Source organism: Somniosus microcephalus, chromosome 24 (assembly GCF_052327205.1).
Source record: "Somniosus microcephalus isolate GS21.2 chromosome 24, FLI_Smic_1.0, whole genome shotgun sequence".
Lineage (NCBI taxonomy): Eukaryota > Metazoa > Chordata > Chondrichthyes > Squaliformes > Somniosidae > Somniosus > Somniosus microcephalus.
The window spans coordinates 4,308,716-4,324,299 of NC_141010.1; the positions used below are offsets into that span (position 1 = coordinate 4,308,716).

Here is a 15,584-nt window from a genome sequence, read left to right on the forward strand (position 1 = left end):
GTTACACAGGAGCAGGAGGAGGCCATTCAGCCGCTTGAGCCTGTTACACAGGAGCAGGAGGAGGCCATTCAGCCCCGTGAGCCTGTTACACAGAAATAGGAGGAGGCCCATTCAGCCCCTTGAGCCTGCTACACAGGAACAGGAGGAGGCCATTCAGCCCCTCGACACAATTACACAGGAACAGGAGGAGGCCATTCAGCCCCTTGAGCCTGTTACACAGGAACAGGAGGAGGCCATTCAGCCCCTTAAGCCTGTTACCATTCAGCCCCTCGAGCCTGCCCCCTCCTGTTCCTGTGTAACAGGCTCAAGGGGCTGAATGGCCTCCTCCTATCAGGTGAGGCAGCAACTGTGGAGAAACATAGGGTTAACCTGACCTTTCATAGTATCAGAGAATCTTACAGTGCAGAAGGCGGCCATTTCCTACATTACAATAGTGACTACACTCCAAAAGTACTTCATTGGTTGTAAAGCATTTCGAGACGTCTGGTGGTCGTGAAAGGCGCTATAGAAATGTAAGTCTTTCTTTCTTTTCATTCGGCCCATCGTGCCTGTGCCGGCTCTTTGAAAGAGCTCTCCAATTAGTCCCACTCTCCTGCTCTTTCCCCACAACCCCGCAAATAGAGATCGTCAAGTTCAGCACCGTATGATTCATGGGTGGACTCAATCCTACACATCAGCAAGTGTACGAGCTGACATCTCTTGCGGGTTTCACACAATCCAGGGTTAATCCTTTATTAATATCTGTCAGTTACCCAACAGAGCTCTTTTTTTTTGCTGGTTCTTAAATTACTTTGTTCACGATACAGCCTCGGGTAGCGTCACGCCCAGCCGCAGCAGTGTGTGTCAGCTTCTAATGCAACAAAGACTTGAAAGGGATCAATTTAATAGTTTAAACATCAGGGCGATAATAGTGGAAGAAAATCGTTCTGACTTCAAGTTGGGACTTGAGAAGTCATTGCAAAAGCATGAGGCAGTTCCTGAACGACAACAATTCCCATCCTGGACCCGGAGCCTGCGGGGAAGGGCGGGGGTGGGGTTCCAACGAAACACATGAATGGACAGCTGTGGCATAAACACATTTTGTGCATTCAATTTTTGAGGTGGGGATTGCTTTGTTAGGTCTTGCAAATTTGCAAGATTTGAATCACTGTATTTCCAAAAAGTTTAGGTCAATCGAAAAGACCCCACGGCACTATTTTGAGGAAGATTAGGGGAGTTCTCCCCGGTGTCCTGGGCCAATATTTATCCCTCAACCAACATCACTAAAAAACAGATTATCTGGTCGTTATCACATTGCTGTATGTGGGAGCTTGCTGTGGGCTAATAATTGGCTGCCGCGTTTCCTACATTACAACAGTGACCACACTTCAAATAGTCTTCTTCTTCTTAGGCAGTCCCTCGGAATCGAGGATGACTTGCTTCCACATTAAGAATGAGTTCTCAGGTGACTGATGAGTCCAATGTGGGACCTACAGTCTCTGTCACAGGTGGGGCAGACGGTGGTTGAAGGGACGGGTGGGTGGGGTACTTGGGTTGACGTGCGCTCCTTGCGCTGCCTGCGCTTGGCTTCCGTTTGCTCCCGGCGAAGAGACTCGAGGTGTTCGGCGCCTTCCCGGATGCTTCTCCTCCACTTTGTGCGGTCTTGGGCCAGGGATTCCCAGGTGTCGGTGGGGATGTTGCACTTTTTCAAGGAGGCTTTGAGGGTGTCCTTGAAGCATTTCCTCTGTCCACCTGGGGCTCTCTTGTCGTGTTGGAGCTCCGAGTAGAGCGCTTGTTTTGGGAATCTCGTATCGGGCATGCAGACGATGTTGTAGGAGTCTACGTACTCCTAACAAAATATACTGAACTCGGAGAGGTTCAACAGAAAAGGTTTAATTGTTGAGACTACATGTTGAACACAAAAATGGCATCAGAGACTGCACCAAGTCTGACTGCTTTTCATCAGTCCACAGCTTCGACTGACCCTCCCCTGCTCTGGGCTTAACTATGTTGCAGATCAAGTTTCTTAAAGGTGTGATCCTTCTTAAAGGCATGACGCCTGATTTATAGTCTACGGACCGAAAAGCGGATTGTGTCCTTTCTGTGATCGGTACGCCACAATGTGACCCGTCCATCGGAGCTGATCGAGCGTGGTCAAAGCTTCGATGCTGGGGATGTTGGCCTGAGCAAGAACACTGCGCCCATCCTGCCAATGGATTTGCAGGATCTTGCGGAGGCAGCGTTGGTGGTACCTCGCCAGTGCTTTTAATAGTACTTCATTGTCTGTAAAGCGCTTTGGGACGTCCTGAGGTCGTGAAATGCAAATTCTTTCAGTTCTGTGTTTGCCTACGTGTGAGCGGGAAGATTCTAGTCCAGCCCTTCCCTTTACAGCCAAGCAAACCTGTTTGGGTTTCCTGGCTCACATGTCTTAACCACTGCGAAAGCACAGCGACGGGAGGAAGAATAAGTTATCATCCACAATTCTAAATGAACTGTAATTGCTTTCCTGTTCTGCTGGTTATTGAATACATCGCCCAGCACAAACAAGGCAGCATCTGTAGCAGCAAAACCCTGGGACAGGATCAAGAAAAATGCTGCTTAAACAATCTGAATTCAGTTTAAAAATCTGGAATAAAAAGCTAGTATCAGTAATGGTGACCATGAAACTTCCGGATTGTCATAAAAACCCATCTGGTTCACTAATGTCCTTTAGGGAAGGAAATCTGCCGTCCTTACCTGGTCTGGTCGATGTGTGACTCCAGGCCCACAGCAATGTGGTTGACTCTTAACTGCCCTCTGAAATGTCCCCTCAGTTGCATCAAACCCGCGATTCTAGAAGGCGGCTCACCACCACCTTCCCAAGGGCAACTAGGGATGGGCAATAAATGCCGGCCTTGCCAGCGACACCCACATCCCGCGAATGAATTTTTAAAAAACCCGTACAGGAAATGCCGGGGACTGACCTGCTGCAATAATTACAGTCAGGCACCAACTTGGCAGAAGGCATTTCTCCCGTAAAGCGCAGTTTGTTTTTCCGTTGTGTGCGAGGGAATCGTGTAACTCTCCCTCGTGTTGCACGTGGAAAGGTGCATGCTGCCCTTTATTGCAAAAATTCTCGACCGTTGCTCAAACATGTCCTGGCTGAGATCTGTCGGAGTTCGCTGGTCTCAGACTGGGGTGCCATTGAGGAACTACAATTAGCCTCAGTGCCCCAGGGCTTCCCAGTTGCAAAAATCTGCCCGTGACGTGTGCTAGAACGTAGACGTTTTGTGAATGGCCGACGAAGACAGACTCGGCTGTGTGGCTCCCATGGCGGAAGAGTCCATGGGGGGGGGGGGGTGGATTTTCTATGTCGCTACTGCTAGTTAATTGGACAAGAGATGGACCAGGAACTGTTACACCGAATCCTTGGCAACCACTGCCAGGTCGAAAAGTTCAGCTCTCACAGCCCACGCTCAGACTTGAATAACGGACACTCGGGAAAAGTACTGGGAGGTACTGAGCCCCAGGAAGGTGTCAGCCGTGGCTCAGTGGGTAGCACTCTCACCTCTGAGTCAGAAGGTCGTGGGTTCAAGCCCCACTCCAGAGACTTGAGCGCATAATCCAGGCCGACACTCCCAGTGCAATACTGAGGGAGCGCCGCACTGTCGGAGGGGCAGTACTGAGGGAACGCTGCACTGTCGGAGGGGCAGTACTGAGGGAGTGCTGCACTGTCGGAGGGTCAGTACTGAGGGAGCGCTGCACTGTCGGAGGGGCAGTACTGAGGGAGTGCTGCACTGTCGGAGGGGCAGTACTGAGGGAGCGCTGCACTGTCAGAGGGGCAGTACTGAGGGAGCGCCGCACTGTCGGAGGGGCAGTACTGAGGGAGCGCCGCACTGTCGGAGGGGCAGTACTGAGGGAGGGCCGCACTGTCAGAGGGGCAGTACTGAGGGAGCGCTGCACTGTCAGAGGGGCAGTACTGAGGGAGCACCGCACTGTCAGAGGGGCAGTACTGAGGGAGCGCCGCACTGTCGGAGGGTCAGTACTGAGGGAGCGCCGCACTGTCGGAGGGGCAGTACTGAGGGAGCGCCGCACTGTCGGAGGGGCAGTACTGAGGGAGCGCAGCACTGTCGGAGGGGCTGTACTGAGGGAACGCCGCACTGTCGGAGGGGCAGTACTTAGGGAACGCTGCACTGTCGGAGGGGCAGTACTGAGGGAGTGCTGCACTGTCGGAGGGTCAGTACTGAGGGAGCGCTGCACTGTCGGAGGGGCAGTACTGAGGGAGTGCTGCACTGTCGGAGGGGCAGTACTGAGGGAGCGCTGCACTGTCAGAGGGGCAGTACTGAGGGAGCGCCGCACTGTCGGAGGGGCAGTACTGAGGGAGTGCCGCACTGTCAGAGGGGCAGTACTGAGGGAGTGCCGCACTGTCGGAGGGGCAGTACTGAGGGAGTGCCGCACTGTCAGAGGGGCAGTACTGAGGGAGTGCCGCACTGTCGGAGGGTCAGTACTGAGGGAGCGCCGCACTGTCGGAGGGGCTGTACTGAGGGAACGCCGCACTGTCGGAGGGGCAGTACTGAGGGAGTGCTGCACTGTCAGAGGGGCAGTACTGAGGGAACGCCGCACTGTCGGAGGGGCAGTACTGAGGGAGCGCCGCACTGTCGGAGGGGCAGTTCTGAGGGAACGCCGCACTGTCGGAGGGTCAGTACTGAGGGAGTGCTGCACTGTCGGAGGGTCAGTACTGAGGGAGTGCTGCACTGGCGGAGGGGCAGTACTGAGGGACCGCTGCACTGTCGGAGGGGCAGTACTGAGGGAGAGCTGCACTGTCGGAGGGTCAGTACTGACGGACCGCTGCACTGTCGGAGGGTCAGTACTGAGGGAACGCCGCACTGTCGGAGGGGCAGTGCTGAGGGACCGCTGCACTGTCGGAGGGGCAGTACTGAGGGAGCGCTGCACTGTCGGAGGGTCAGTACTGAGGGAGTGCTGCACTGTCAGAGGGGCAGTACTGAGGGAGCGCTGCACTGTCGGAGGGTCAGTACTGAGGGAGTGCTGCACTGTCGGAGGGGCAGTCTTGAGGGAGCGCCGCACTGTCGGAGGGGCGGTACTGAGGGAGCGCCGCACTGTCGGAGGGGCAGTACTGAGGGAGCGCCGCACTGTCGGAGGGGCAGTACTGAGGGAGCGCCGAACTGTTGGAGAGGCAGTACTCAGGGAGCGCCGCACTGTCGGAGGGGCAGTACTGAGGGAACGCCGCACTGTCGGAGGGGCAGTACTGAGGGAACGCCGCACTGTCGGAGGGGCAGTACTGAGGGAGCGCCGCACTGTTGGAGGGGCAGTACTGAGGGAACGCCGCACTGTCGGAGGGGCAGTACTGAGGGAGCGCCGCACTGTCGGAGGGGCAGTACTGAGGGAACGCCGCACTGCCGGAGGGTCAGTACTGAGGGAGCGCCGCACTGTCGGAGGGTCAGTACTGAGGGAGTGCTGCACTGTCGGAGGGTCAGTACTGAGGGAGTGCTGCACTGGCAGAGGGGCAGTACTGAGGGACCGCTGCACTGTCGGAGGGGCAGTACTGAGGGAGAGCTGCACTGTCGGAGGGTCAGTACTGAGGGACCGCTGCACTGTCGGAGGGGCAGTACTGAGGGAGCGCTGCACTGTCGGAGGGTCAGTACTGAGGGAACGCCGCACTGTCGGAGGGGCAGTACTGAGGGACCGCTGCACTGTCGGAGGGGCAGTACTGAGGGAGCGCTGCACTGTTGGAGGGTCAGTACTGAGGGAGCGCTGCACTGTCGGAGGGGCAGTACTGAGGGAGTGCTGCACTGTCAGAGGTGCAGTACTGAGGGAGCGCCGCACTGTCGGAGGGGCAGTACTGAGGGAGCGCTGCACTGTCGGTGGGGCAGTACTGATGGAGTGATGCACTGTCAGAGGGGCAGTACTGAGGGAGTGCTGCACTGTCGGAGGGGCAGTACTGAGGGAGCATCGAACTGTCAGAGGGGCAGTACTGAGGGAGTGCTGCACTGTTGGAGGTGCCGTCTTTAGGATGAGATGTTAAACCAAGGCCCTGTCTGCTCTCTCAGGTGAATGTAAAAGATCCCATGGTCACTATTTGAAGAACAGGGGCGTTCTCCCCGGTGACCTGGCCAATATTTAATCCCTCAACCAAGATCACTAAAAAATAGATTATGTTGTCACTAGCACAATGCTATTAGTGGGATCTTGCTGTGTATAAATAGGCTGCCATGTTTCCTACAATACAACAGTGACTGCACTTCAAAAAAGATACTTTACTGGCTGTCAAAGCACTTTGGGACGTGCGATCGTGAAAGACGCTCTATAAATGCAAGTTATCTCTTTTACAGAGGCCTGTGGATCAGCTTGTCCAGAAGGAGGGAGGAGAGGCAGGTGAGGACTTCCCTCATCAGGGGTGAAAGCAGATGCACCCCTTCCCGGTCCGGACAATCAGAGCACTGCAGAAGAGGCAGGAAAGGAATAGCAGCAGGGAGGCAGTGCAGACACGGAGGCACTGGTAGCAGTGGTGGCACTGGCTGGCATTGGTGGCACTGGTTGGCACTGGTGGCACTGGCAGCACTGGTGGCACTGGCTGGCACTGGTGGCACTGGCTGGCACTGGTGGCACTGGCTGGCAGGGACAATTCGCCACTAACAGAAAGAGGGCATTTACAGAAGTATTAAGTATCAGTTGGGTGACCGCAGATTGGGTGACCGCTTTGCAGAACACCTCCGTTCAGTCCGTAAGGGGGACCCCGAGCTTCCGGTCGCCTGTCACTTTAATTCACCGCCCCATTCCCACTCAGACCTCACCGTCCGCGGCCTCTTGCATTGTTCCACGGAAGCTCAGCGTAAGCTCGAGGAACAGCACCTCATCTTCCAATTAGGCACTTTACAGCCCTCTGGACTCAATATCAAGTTCAACAATTTCAGATCATAACCTCGGCCCCTATTACATTTTTATATATATTTTTTATCCACACCTTTGTTTTGGCCCTTCCCCTGCCCCCCTTTTTTCTCTCTCCCACATGGCAGCTGTCTCCCATTCTGCCAGCGCATTTCACACCTAATCTAGAGCCGTCTTTTGTCTCCACTAGTCCTATCACCATCTCGTCTGGTTTTGAATACCTCTTAATGTCTCTTCACTTCTCTTTTGTTCTTTCATCCCCATTTCCCAGCCCCCAAACTGGCCTTTTAATCGGTTTCATTTCCTGTGTTTTTTCAGTCCTGACGAAGGGTTTCGACCTGAAACGCTGACTCTATTTCTCTCTCCACGGATGTTGCTTTCACTGTAAGGTGATCTCAGATGGTCTTACTAAAAGACTGAAGCTACAAGAGCACGCTAGAGTCCCCTCAATTAGATCAGGATGCGGTATTGCACCCTGTTATCTTGGCTCTGTAATCACATTCAAGGCAGTCAATGATTGCATTCAGTTCTCAGCTTATCGATTCTCACTCTTTGCAGTCACAGAGCGCCCTCTGCTGCTGACACACAGTTCAGCAGTATGTGGAAAATTAAATCCAACAGGGAATTCAGGAGAAACTTCTTTACCCAGAGAGTGGTGAGAATGTGGAACTCGCTACCACAGGGAGTGGTTGAGGCGAATAGTGTAGATGTATTTAAGGGGAGGCTAGATAAACATATGAGGGAGAAAGGAATAGAAGGGTATGTTGATGGGGTGAGATGAAGAGGGGTGGGAGGAGGCTGGTGTGGAGCATTAACACCGGGATAGACCTGTTGAGCCAAATGGCCTGTTTCTGTGTTGTAATTCTATGTAAAACCTCCATTATTTTTTCCCAATTTTTCTCCCTCTCAAAGGTGGGTTATGGACCCGCAGGCATCACCTCCCCCACCTCTCACATGCAATTACTAATTTTCCTGAAACAATGAACTTGCATTTACGTGGAAACGTTCAACAACGAGTTGGCCCAACATGCTTTGAAGCCAATGGATTGGTTTGGGAGGCAGATGTGAGTGAGCAGTTTACCTGTTTCAGGTTGAGAGTCTCCTGGGACAATATTCTGCTCTTCAAATAAGGCCATTGGGTCTTTTAGAACCATCTAAAACCGGCATATGGAGTCGTGGTTTCGTTTCTCATCCAAACAATGGCATCTCTGACCTTCTCATTCTAGGTTATGTTGTGTCTTTAACGCAGAACAATGTCCCAAGGCACTTCATTAAAATAGAGCTATTCAAAAAAAAGCAAGCACCAAACCACAGGAGATATTAGGAGAGGTGAGCGAAAGCTTGGACAAAGATGTTGGTTTTAAGAAGGGTCTTAAATTTGAGGAATTAAAAAGAAAGACTTGCATTTCTATGGCACCTTTCACGACCTCGGGACGTCCCAAAACACTTTACAGCCAATGAAATACTTTTGAAGTGTAGTCACTGTTGTAATGTAGAAAATGCAGCAGCAAATTTGTGATAAATGACCAAATAATCTGTTTTTAGTGATGTTGCTTGAGAATATTGGCCACTCCCCTGCTCGTCTTTAAAACAGTGCCAGGGGATCTTTTACGTCCACCTGAGAGGGCAGACAGGGCCTCGGTTTAACGTCTCATCTGAAAGACGGCACCTCTGACAGTGCAGCACTCACTGGAGAATCAGCCTAGATTTTTGTGCTCAAGTCTCTGGAGTGGGACTTGAACCCACAACCTTCAGAGGCAGAAGTGAGAGTGCTGCCCACTGAGCCACGGCTGACATGGCATTGGAGGACTAGAAGCTTATGCAGGTCAGCAAAGACAGAGATGATAAATGAGCTGGACTTGATGTGGGGTAGGATACGGGCAGCAGAGCTTTGGATGAGGATGGGAAGCTGGAATAGTCAAGTCTGGAGATGACAAAGGCATGGCTGAGGTTTCACACAGCAGATGGCAGAGGAGGTAATGTTACAGACCAGAAAGTAGGCAGACTTTGTGATGGGAGAGGATATGGAGGTCGGCAACTCAGCTTGGGGTCGAATAGGATGCAGAAACAGTCTGGTTCCGCCTGAGACTGTGGCCAAGGAAGAGGATGGAATTGGTGGAGAGGGTATGGAGTCTGTGGTCGGTGCCGAAGAATGTTTAACTGGAAGAAATTGTGGCTCAACCGAGACTGGATGACATACAGAGAGGCAGCGGAGGGGTAGAGCATACTTGTGGAAGCTGACCCTGTATCTGTGCATGATGTCGCCAAAGGTCAGTATGTAGATGAGGTAAAGGAGGGAGCCAAGAATAAATTCTTGGTGAACTCCAGAGGTAACAGTGGAGGGGTGTGAAGAGAAAGAAGGAAAAAAGAACTTGCATTTCTATAGCGCCTTTCACGACTTTAGGATGTCCAAAGACTTTACAGCCAATTAGGTTATTTTGTTTTATAGTGCAGTTACTGTTGTAATGTAGGAAAGACGGCAGCCAATTTGCGCACAGCAAGCTCCCACAAACAGCAATGTGATAATGACCAGATCATCTGTTTTAGTGGTGTTGGTTGAGGGACAAATATTGGCCAGCACACCATTGTCGGAGATGCTCTGGCTACAATCAGAGTGGAACCAGGTGAGGGCAATCGCACTGAGATGGACAACACAGGGGAGGCAGAGGAAGATGGTATGACTGACCAGGTCAAAGGCTGCAGAGAGGTCGAGGAAGGATAAGGCACCAGTTACAGTGGGTGTCATTTGTGACTTTGGACAGGGCCATTTCAGTGCTGTAGCAAGGGCTGAAACCTGATCGGAGAGATTCAATCATGGAATTGTGGAAAGATGGGCTGATTTGGGAGGAAACATGTTCAAGGAGTTGAGAGGATATTTGCAAAGAAAAGACATCTAGGGATGCTTTTGAAAGGCGGGGCAATGATTGTTTTGAAATGGAGTAGCTGAGGAGAGTGAACTACAGGTACTTACAATGTCTTCAATGTGCTCTACTCGGAGCTCCGACACGGCCAGAAAGCCCCAGGTGGGCAGAGGAAACGTTTCAAGGACACCCTCAAAGCCTCCTTGAAAAAGTGTAACATCCCCACCGACACCTGGGAATCCCTGGCCCAAGACCGCACAAAGTGGAGGAGAAGCATCCGGGAAGGCACTGAACACCTCGAGTCTCTTCGCCGGGAGCAAGCGGAAGCCAAGCACAGGCAGCGCAAGGAGCGCACGTCAACCCAAGCACCCCACCCGCCCGCCCCTTCAACCACCATCTGCCCCACCTGTGACAGAGACTGTAGGTCCCACATTGGACTCATCAGTCACCTGAGAACTCATTTTTAATGTGGAAGCAAGTCATCCTCGGTTCCGAGGGACTGCCTAAGAAGAAGACTTACAATGTCAATTAACATGGAGGCCAGGAATGGATGTTGGGTGGTCAGTACCATGGGAATCTAGTGAGGATAGCAGGGGATGGGTTTCTTGTGGGATGAGCTTAGAGAGGGTTTGAGGGAAATTAGAGACATGGGTTGAGGGCTAGGGCACGTACTGCACTCAGTCCATCTCCTTATGTGGCTCGGTGTCAGATTTTGTTTGATAATCGCTCCTGTGAAGCGCCTTGGGACGTTTTACTATGTTAAGGGCGCTATATAAATGCAAGTTGTTGAAATATCAGCCTAGATTAAGGTATTCAAGTCCCTAGCTAGGCCTGAACCCACACCTTCTGACTTAGAGCCGCACTGACACATCATCAGACTATTGCACAGCGCAGAGCATCACCTGCTGCCCACCCTGCTACCTCACTCCTTGGCCCCGATACCCCGCCCCCCAACCTCCCATCCAGGTAATCTCCCAGCTGTCAATCAGGGCCATGGCCTGGATCTATCGCACCCAACCTTTGGCCTTTGCTCTCTGCTCCTTGATGGTCCAGGTCCCCACACTCCTTCCCACCCATGCCCTCTGCACCTGGGGATGAGATGAATTCTGACAATAGCCAAGTGCAGAGGAAAATAGCCGCTCAAACCAGTTCTGCCATTCAACTAGATCATGGCTGATCTGTATCTTAAATCCATCTATCCGCCTTGGCTCCCTACCCTTAATGCCCTTGTCTAACAAAAATCTATCAATCTGTTTTCAAATTTTCAATCGACCCTCAGCTTTAAGAGTTTTTTGAGGGAGAGAGTTCCAGATTTCCACTGCCCTTTGTGTGAAGAAGTGCTTCCTGACATCACCCCTGAACAGCCTGGCTCTAATTTTAAGGCTATGCCCCCTTGTTCTGGACTCCGCTGCATCCGTTCCATTGCTTTTGCATCCTTCCAGAATTGGGGATGGATTATAAATGCTCCAACTAGTCCAGCTAAGATCGCGGACAGACTCAACGTGACTGTTTTTACATTCTAGCCCTCTAGATGGGAAAGCATTTATGACCTTACCTATTTATACTGCCACCTTTAATGACCTAAGCTCTGGGAATTCCCTCCCTAAACCTTCGCCGCTCTCTCCTCTTTTAAGACGCTCCTTAAAACCTACCTCTTTGACCAAGTGTTTTGTCACCTGTTCTCTAGCTCCTTATGTGGCTCAGTGTCAAATGATGTTTGGTAACACCTGTGAAGCACCCTGGGACGTTTTACAGCATTAAAGCTGCCGTATAAATGCAAGTTGCTGTCTATCTGCACACCAAGATCCTTCCACTCCACTCAACATCTAACCATGTAAGGGTGCGGTTCCTTTGCTAAATTATACTGCCACAACGTATGACTTCACATTTTCATACACCGAATTGCCTCTGTCTACCCTGCTATCAATCTTCAATAAAGCAAAAAATCAGAGGTGCCGTCTTTCGGATGAGACATTGAACCGAGCCCCCGTCTGCTCTCTCAGGTTGAGAAAGATTCCACGGCCACTATTTTGAAGAAGAGCAGGGGAGTTCTCCCCGGTGTCCTGGGGCCAATATTTATCCCTCAACCAACATCACTAAAAAGCAGATTATCTGGTCATTATCACATTGCTGTTTGTGGGAGCTTGCTGTGCGCAAATTGGCTGCCGAGTTTCCTACATTACAACAGTGATGACACTTCAAAAAGTACTTCATTGGCTGTAAAGTGCTTTGGGACGTCCTGAGGTTGTGAAAGGCGCTGGAGAAATGCAAGACTTTTACATCTTACCATAGCCAATATTTGGTGTAATCAGCAAATTTGGATATTGTGGCAAGAGCTGGAGAAATGAGTCAGGATCCTTTTTGACACGTAAAGCTGCAGGTTTGTTTTGATTTACGAGTGATCTGCACAGTGATCCTAAACAGAGTGTTTGTAAACGGAGTGCTAAGGATGGGAATCTGGAGAGTGGGAATTCAGAGCAGAGAGGGAAGGAGAGTGTGAAAGGAGCAGCTGGAGATAAAGATAGGCCCGGGAGCCCGGAGGGAGTGCGAGTGTCAGGGAGCGAGGTAAGTGACGTCAGCACAAGGGAAGGAGAAAAAAAAAATTGGAGAGTAGCTGGTGATTTTTTTTTTAAGTCTTGAGTTTATTTCTGTTAAGTTAGTTAATAGTCTATTAAATAGAGGCATGGCAGGGCACCTCAGTCCCGTGGAATGCACATCTTGTGCCATGTGGGAACTCCAGGATGCTTCCCGTGTCCTAGACAACCACATGTGCAGGAAGTGTCATCAGCTGGAGGAGCTCGAGCTCCAGGTTTCGGAGCTTGAGCAGCAGCTGGTGTCATTGCAGTGCATCCGCGAGGCTGAGAGCTTCGTGGATAGCACGTTTTAGGAGGTGGTCACCCCGCAGCTTAAGAGCGTGCAGGCAGAGAGGGAATGGGTGACCACCAGACAGACAAGAAGGACCAGGCAGGTGGTGGAGTCCCCTGAGTGCATCTTGCTCTCCAACTGGTATCGGCTGAGGGTGATGGTTCTTCTGGGGAGAGCAGCCAGAGCCAAGTCCACGGCACCACGGGTGGCTCAGCTGTACGGGGGGGGGGGGGGGGGGGGGAGGAAGATCGGGAAAGCAGAAGTGATTGGAGATTCAATAGATAATGAAAGACTTGCATTTCTATAGCGCCTTTCACGACCACCGGATGTCTCAGAGCGCTTTACAGCCAAAGAAGTACTTTTGAAGTGTAGTCACGGTTGTAATGTAGGAAACACGGCAGCCAATTTGCACACAGCAAGCTCCCACAAACAGCAATGTGATAATGACCAGATAATCTGTTTTTATTATGTTGATTGAGGGTTAAATATTGGCCTCAGGACACCGGGGAGAACGCCCCTGCTCTTCTTCAAAATAGTGCCATCAGATCATTTACGTCCACCTGAGAGAGCAGACGGGCCCTCGGTTTAACGTCTCCTCTGAAAGACGGCACCTCCGGCAGTGCGGTGCTCCCTCAGTACTGCACTGGAGTGTCAGCCTAGATTTATATGCTCAAGTCTGACTCAGAGGTGAGTGTGCTACCCACTGAGCCACAGCTGGCACTGTTGGGGGAGCAGGCAGGCACATCTGTGGCTGCAGACGTGACTCCAGGATGGTATGTTGCCTCCCTGGTGCCAGGGTCAAGGATGTCACTGAACGGCTGCAGGACATTCTGAGGGGGGGGGCGGGTGAACAGCCAGAGGTCGTGGTCCATATCGGTACCAACAACATAGGTAGAAAGAGGGATGAGGTCCTGCAGGCAGATTTTAGGGATAGGAAAGAGATTAAAAAGCAGGACCTCAAAGGTAGTAATCTCCGGATTACTCCCGGTGCCCTATGCTAATGAGTATAGAAATAGGAGGATAGAGCAGATGAATGCGTGCAGGAGGGAGGGCTTTAGATTCCTGAGACATTGGGACCGGTTCTGGGGGAGGTGGGTCCTGTACAGGCCGGATGGGTTGCACCTCAACAGAGCCGGGATCAATGTCCTCATTGGTGGGGAGGGTTTAAACTAATTTGGCAGGGGGATGGGCACCAGGATGTACCATTAGAATGGGGAAACAAGGTGCACAAAGGATTGGGAGACAGATCGCACTAGAGTAAGAAATAGTAGTATTAGGTGGGGTCAGACACAAAGAGAATACAAGAAGGTCTAAGATAGGTTTACAGTGTATGTGTGTGAACGCACGAAGTGGGTAATTAAGGTTGGTGAGCTGCAGGTGCAAATAGCCTCATGGGAATATGATGTTGTGGTAATAACGGAGACCTGGCTCAAAAAAGGGCAGGATTGGGTTTTAAATATTCCTGGTTATAAGGTGTTCAGGAAAGATAAGGAAGGAAAGATAGGAGGTGGGGTGGCAGTATTGATTTAAGGAGAATGTTACAGTGCTGGAGAGAGAGGATGTCCTGGAGGGGTCAAGAACAGAATCTATTTAGTTAGAGTTGAGAAACAATAGAGGTGCCATTACACGACTAGGTGTTCTATAGGCTGCCTACTAGTGGGAAAGATATAGAGGAGCAAACTTGCAGGGAAATTACAGAGGTGCAAGAACTATAGAGGAGTGATAATGGGAGACATCAACTATCCTAATATAGACTGGGATAGTAATAGTGTAAAGGGCAGAGAGGGGGAAGGATTTCTGAACTTTCTTGATCAGTACGTTTCTGGCCCAACGATGGAGGCATTGCTAGATCTAGGGAATGAGGTGTGTCAAGTGGAGCAAGTGTCAGTAGGGGAACATTTAGGAAAGTGATCAAGGTATCATAAGGTTTAGATTAGCTATGGCAAAGGACAAGGAGCAATCTAGAGTAAAAATACTTAATTGGAGTAAGGCCAATTTCAGTGAGTTGAGAATGGATCTGGCCCAGGTAAATTGGAATCAAAGATTGGCAGACAAAACTAATCGAACAATGGGCTGCCTTTAAAGAGATGGTTCGGGTACAGTCGAGGTACATTCCCACGAGGGGGAAAGGTAGGGCAACAAAAGTCGGGGCTCCCTGGATGACGAAGAGGTAGAGAGCAAGACGAAGCAGAAAAGGTGGGCGTATGACAGATGTCAGGTTGAGAATACAAGTGAGAACCAGGCTGAATATAGAAAGTTCAGAGGGGAAGTGAAAAAGGAAATAAGAGGGGCAAAGAGAGAGTATGAGAATAGACTGGCAGCTAACATAAAACAGAATCCAAGTCTTCTATGGGCATAAAAATAATAAATGGCTGGCTGTACTTAAAGTAGACAAATCACCAGGAGCGGATGGGATGCATCCTAGGATGCTGAGGGAAGTTAAGGTGGAAATCGTGGAGGTACTGGAGGATCTTCCAATCCTCCTTAGATACGGGGGTGGTGCCACAGGACTGGAGAATTGCAAATGTTACAACCTTGTTCAAAAAAGGGTGTAAGGATAAACCCAGCAACTACAGGCCAGTCAGTTTAACCTCGGTAATGGGGAAGCTTTTAGAAATGATAATCAGGGACAAATTTGAGAGTCACTTGGACAAGTGTGGATTAATTAAGGAAAGCCAGCATGGATTTGTTAAAGGCAAATCAGGTTATGATTGAGTTTTTTGATGAGGTAATAGAGGGTTGATGAGGTCATTGTGGTTGATGTGGTGTACATGGATTTCCAAAAGACGTTTGATAAAGTGCCACATAACAGGCTTGCCAACAAAGTTGAAGCCCATGGAATAAAAGGGACAGTGGCAGCATAGATATGAAATTGGCTAAGTGACAGGAAACAGTAGTGGTGAACGGTTGTTTTTTTTTAGACTAGAGGAAGGTATACAGTGGTGTTCCCCAAGGGTCTTAATATATATTAATGACTTGGACTTGGGTGTACAG

At 50.8% G+C, this 15,584-nt stretch overlaps 1 protein-coding gene across 4 annotated transcripts in view; it reads left to right on the top strand.

Annotated features, from left to right (window-relative positions):
* The first annotated feature begins 400 nt into the window (after positions 1-400).
* Positions 401-15,584, top strand: part of LOC147100969 (cholecystokinin-like) — a 131,162-nt gene continuing 115,978 nt past the window's right edge. For all 4 annotated transcript variants that reach the window (XM_085966094.1, XM_085966092.1, XM_085966095.1 and 1 more), the window contains exon 1: positions 401-512. The gene's annotated coding sequence lies outside the window, so the exon portion shown is untranslated. The remainder of the gene's footprint in view (positions 513-15,584) is intronic.